The sequence below is a fragment of the Octodon degus genome, unplaced genomic scaffold (genome assembly GCF_000260255.1).
Source record: "Octodon degus isolate 3935 unplaced genomic scaffold, OctDeg1.0 scaffold00019, whole genome shotgun sequence".
Lineage (NCBI taxonomy): Eukaryota > Metazoa > Chordata > Mammalia > Rodentia > Octodontidae > Octodon > Octodon degus.
In genome coordinates, this window is record NW_004524595.1 from 19,027,714 (window position 1) to 19,033,857 (window position 6,144).

The window sequence follows — 6,144 nt, forward strand, 5'->3', positions numbered from 1 at the left end:
CCATATGCTCACTCTAGCCAGCACCTAGGCCAGGCATGTGTGTGGAACTTACTCCATCAGACAGGCCCAGAGTGGAACCCTGGGGCAGAACTCCCTTCAGAGAAGCTAGAGGCAAGATCCACCCAGCTGATCCAGAAACAGAACATCTTACCAGAGTGGCACAGTGGATTCACTTTCAAGGGCTGCAGCAGGAAGAAGTGGAGCATAGCAGCTAGACCCACCTGCAGGAGTTTGAATTTGGTAGATCTGGACCTGGTGCTAAGGTAATAACTCTACCAAAGCTCTATACCAAATGTTAGAAGAAAGTACTATACATAATGACAAAGAAAAGGTGCAAAATGCATTCTCAGGCCCCGAGCCTACCCAGAACAATTGCAGGAGACAATAGCATAGAAGAAATTGGAAGTCACACACCTGAACTTTCTGAAATAATAGCATCTGAAGAAAAGAAACAACTGAAGAAAGGTATAGAGGAAATCAGATCAGAAATAATTTCTGAAGTTAAAAAAAAGAAATGATAACTATAATGAAAGAAGTACTAAGTGCTTCTAAAGAAGACACTGATTAAAAAAATAGAGGAGAATAGAAAAATGATGGAATCCTTGAATGAGCAATATAGGAAAGAAATAGAATGCATGAAGCAGATTCAAAGTGATCTACAGGAAATTAAAACCTCAATCACAAGCTGGCAAAACCTTTTCCATGAAAGTGAAAATAGACTTTCAGACCTTAAAGACACTATTGCAGCTAGTTAAAAGCTAAGAAAAGATCTCTTAAAAACACCTAGGATGCAGGAAAAATTAATTCAACATCTGCAAGATGATGCAAAGATGAACAACGTAAGACTAACAGGCATCAATGAGAAAGGAGTCAATACAAATGCTACAAAAGAATATGGGCAGAAGTAATAGCAGAAAACTTCCCAAATATTGGGGAAACAATCTGACATTCAGTAACTGAAGCATATAGAATGCCAAAGAACATCAGCCCAATTAAAACCGCACCCAGACATATAATAATGAAGATCCCAGAAATTCAGCACAGGAACAGTATTCTAAAAGCAGCTAAAGAAAAGAAACAGATCACATCGAAAGGAAAACTCAATCAGAATAACGGCAGATTTCTCTTCACAAACCATCAAGTCAAGAAGAGCTTGGAGAAAAGTACTACAAGTCTTGCAGAAAATAAATTCCAACCCAGACTGACATATCCTGCAAAACTCTCTTTCAAGTTTAATGGAGAAGTGGAATACTTCCATGACAAAGAACAATTAAACAGTTTCACAACAACAAAGCCAACTCTACACAGACTACTAAAACATATTCTAGAGAGGGATCAAAATGACCACAACTCTATGAATGAGACTGGAAAGAGCCCACCAAATAGGGCAAACAATTAAACACAACAGAAAAAGAGGTATACAACAGCAGTCTTTCAATTATACTTTTGTATACAGCAGCAAAATATTTCCATCAGCATACTCTGCAAATGGACTTCCCCTGCACCCTGGGTCTACAGGATGGATATCAAGGAAATAGCAGTAGCTTAGTTCCGCAAGTGACACCTGGCCATCAGTAAGCATCATGGACACTGTCCACGTCCACCACATACTAGAACTTTGTGCAATATTCTATCTCTAAACTGTTAGAAGTGCTTGTCATATATTTGCCATTCCAGTTTTTTTGCTATGTTTTATTCTTAGTAATTCTTTACTATCATGAAAGCTTTTTCTTAGTTGATATTTTTGTATATATTAACCTAACCAAAAACTATGTGAGTACTCTGACTTGATCACAAATTCATACATACATTCTGGCCTCTTAGATGGAGTCACAATTTAATTTTAATTTTTGAATATTACTTTGAAATATTTAATTTTGTTTTTTAAAAATTTATTTTGGATTAATCTTTAATTTTCTTAATATTGTTTAATTTTAATTTTTCAATGATTTATACTGTTTCTTTGACTCACAATCTACTTACAAGACATAGTATGATACTTTCTCCTAGTATTAGAAACTTTAAATAGTGTATTTCCATTTTCATTGACCTTGTATTAATTCTTTCTTGTCTTTTAAACTCACACACACACACACACACACACACACACACACACACACACGAAAAAGTATATATATAACCTGACATAAGATTGATACTGTTTTGTGGAAATCTTCAATGGCCTTTTAAATGAGTTCATCTAATATAATTATGTTTTACATAGTCCTGCATAGCTACCGTTTTGAGATCTCTTTATTCTTTATCCAGGACCATACAGCAACTTCTCTTGCCTTCTGGATTATGGTCTTTATTATTTTCTTTTTTTTTTCACTTGAAGTTTTCATGTTTATTTGTTCACTTACCATTACAGTAGGGATTATATGTATTAAAGTCCATTGGAAATTCATGAGATACCAGCTAATAAGGAGGTAGCTGAGCTCCAAAACCAAAAGCTGGAAACAACTTATCAGCATCATTAACTCGAATAACCAGTCCCACAGACCAGATGGCAATCAGATACTCATTAACACCATTGGGACTGATGCAATGAAGGGAGTCTGGAGACCTGGGGTCACCAATGGAGCCAGTGAAATCCACTCCCGTAGTAAAGTTCAATTGACATCCTCCCATGATGTAGTAAAGAAATGTGCATTCCACTGTAATCTCACAGTGTTTCACAATGATAACACCTGAATTCTTATAGCTTTTTTCTTTTGCTTCTTTTTTTCATTTATGCATTCATATTCAATTGGTGAGTTTCTAGATGCTTCTTTCAGTTTTGTCATGGTAGTTTGAAATGTTCCATTGAGATCATGTGATCCATCATTGTCATAATCATCACACTCTACCTTATTGGTTTTATCCATATCTCCATAGCAGAGGGAGTTAAGAGAGATTTTAAAAGGCTTCCAAATAGGATTAAAGTTTTTTAAAATAACCTCTGTTTGATGAACCATTAGCCAGTTTCCATCAGATGTTTGCTTATGAAACTCCAGATATGGGTCTGACTTTCCAAACAGATCCTTATTATCCAGTTTTCTAGCTTCCATTTCAAACAAGACAATTCTATTATCCTTTATTTCTTCTGCTGAAACCACAATGCTCCCTTTCCAAGCAGGTTTGCCATTTTTAAGCACCAGTGGTCGAGTTAGCTTCTTACTGGAAACAAGTTGTCCAAGGGTACATTCACATTCTCCTAAGAAGTCCTCATCACTCAGCTCAATGGTCTTATTGTCAATGTCATAAATCCCAAATTTCAATTTCTGAACTACTTCAAAGTTGTAATCAATGATGAATGTTTTAGAAAATTGGGGATTCAAACAATTCTTAATCCTTTCAGTGCGGTCAACCTCATACCACTGTTGACCACTCGTGTTCAAAAGCAACACATACAGAGGGTCCAACTTTGATGGTACATCAAAATCCAGAAGGTTTGTTTGTTTTTTTCCCCCTGCCTCAGGTTTATTTGTACAAAGAGCACAGGAGGACACCAGCACCCTACAGATGGCATCCCAGGGTCACATCAGTCCTTCTGTTTTTACATCAGCAGATAAGAGGCTTTTACTGTGGAGCCTTCACGGGGGCCTGGGCACCTTTGGGAACCTGGGCTGGAGCAGAAGCTGGAGCCTGGGCCTTGGTTAGAGCAGAAGCTGGAGTCTTGGCCTTGGCTGGAGCTTGGGCCTTTGGCCAGCAAGCCCTGAGACACTTGGCAATGTGGGCACGGATACACTTCCCAAGCTTGGGGTGGGCAATATAGCCAAGTCGAGGAAGCCTGCGGTTTACTCCCTTTGTAATGATCTTGGGCTTGACCTCCTTGGGCTTGACGAGGGCCTTGATAGCCTCAGTGCATGCACTCATGGTCTTGGCATTGTTTGCTTGCATCTTCTTGAAGCCCTTCTTGTTGTGCTTCTTGGCAAAATGCATATTCCTAAGGAACTTGGGATCCACCCCCTTCAGAGATTCGTATCTTTGTAACTAAGGTTTCTTGATGCCATTTCTGTGCTATTTTCGGGACTGGTTGTGCATGGTGTGGTTCTTGGACTTGGCCATAACTGCACTGTAAACCCCAGCGACTGAGCTCCTGGAACTAGAAGATGAAAAAACTGGAAGGTTGTTACAGGAACTATTTAGCTCCACTTTCGTGACACATTGCGCAGCCATCTCTTGAGATGCTGGTCTTCAAGATGGAGTCTGGGAGAGGGCACAGGGCAGACCAGTCTTTGTTATTTTCTATATGCTAGGTCTGGAGGTATTAGAATATTTCAAGTTTGTGTAACTGGAAAATATTTTAGTTTTCAGAGGTATGTTTGCTAAGTACAAAATTCAATGAGGAGAGATTTTTTTTTCTTTTTTTCCAGTCCTTTGAATAAATAAGTAGTTTCTTACCCACTTGCTCTTTTTTTTTCTAATATGTAATAAGATGCTATTTAATTTTGTTCTTCTGTAGCTAATATTGTTTCTAGTATATGCTTTATCTTATTTTTTTTTAAATCAATGCTGGTGCAGGTAAGCATATCTTTAATGATAATGTACATACAAAAGCATACAAGTATGCGAGTCCAAAATGCCGCAGTAATATAACAAAGGCCACTGAAGGAATCTTCACAAGAAAACCACAGGCCTAAAGATGCCTATCAATGAACAAAGCAGTCTCATTTGAAAAATTCAGGTTCCTTATAATTCATAAACTAGCTTGAGACAGATAAGGGATAAACTAGCTTTATCCCTTGACTATCATGGGATAAATGATAAGTGATTCTCATTGACTGATGGATACAACCGTTGTCCAATTTAAATAAATATTTATATTTATATTTTTATGGGCAAGTTCACACATCGCAATATTTTTCAAATTTTCTGTGTGAGAAAACTTTTCCACTATTAAAAATTATAGGGCATTGCAGAGGTCTTCTGTTTATGAGGGTTATATCTGTTAATATTTTTAGTAGAAGTTAAAACTGGTAATTGCATATGATGTTTAGACAATTTAAAATGATAATAAGAAATGAACTGTTTGTTAACAGACAGAAGATTTTTCACAAAACATAGAGTAGCATTTGTGATAATTTTTGCAGATCTCTTTTGTTTTTTAATTTTACAGAAGGGTCAACAAGGTGTTTGGGGTCTCACTATCAGATTGGACTCAAAGTGATCTGGCTGTTTACAGCCTCCCAAAAACTGGGATCACAGGTGTGCACCACCACGCCCAGTCTCAATTGCTGTCTCAGCATGCCCTGGGGGAGGGGCTCTCAGGGCCCGCCCGGGAATCGAACCCTTGGCCCCTGTGCCTACTTGCATTCTCTTTAATCCACTGAGCTATGTGGCCGGTTGCAGTTGTTAATGGAGGACAGGAGAGATTTTGTATCATCTTTTTGTTTTTTTGGTGGAACGGGGAATTGAACTCAGGCCCTCGTGCTAGCCAGGGAAGTGCTTATTCCATTGAGCCATCTCCCCGGCCCCCCTTGTATCATCTTTTGAAATCAGTGAATGACACATGCATTGGTTGGAGTGCATGAAGAATATTTAGCTTTACATAAACATTTCACTGAAAGAGGAAGAAGCAAATTAATACCCTTATAATAATTATATATAATTTTCTTTGATATTATACCAAAACTTGAAAACTTAGTAAATCCAGTTGTTAAAAATGGATATATTATGTTCTTTGATGGGTGTTTTGCTCATGTATAATTTTTTTGAGATAAGATTTTGCTATATAGTTCAGGCTGGCCATGAATTCACTGTGTACCCCATGCTGGCCTCAAACTCATGGTGATACTCCTGCCTCACCTTCCTGCCAGGATGACAGGTATGCACCAACATGATTGGTCAGCTGCTCATACATAATTTGGATATTATCCTGCACTAATTATTTTATAGTATCACCTAGCTAAGTTATGTAGGAATTACAAATGTTGACATAATTTATCATATAATATGTTACAAACCAGACATTAAAATATGGATATCAGAAATATTTTTAAGGTTTGAGAAGTGATCACTTATGGAGGTGAACACAAATTTTCCAAACTTCTTATCTTTTCTTGATAGTTCAAACTTTTTTCAGTAAGAAAACCATTAATAGCCTTTCCTGAAGGGCTATTTTCTTTTTCTTTTTTTTTTTTTTTAGATTTTCTTTTCTTT

The 6,144-nt window shown here is 37.4% G+C and overlaps 1 pseudogene; it reads right to left on the minus strand.

Annotated features, from left to right (window-relative positions):
- Positions 1-2,355: 2,355 nt before the first annotated feature.
- On the minus strand, positions 2,356-3,431 carry LOC101562403 (annotated as a pseudogene).
- Between the last annotated feature and the right edge of the window lie 2,713 nt (positions 3,432-6,144).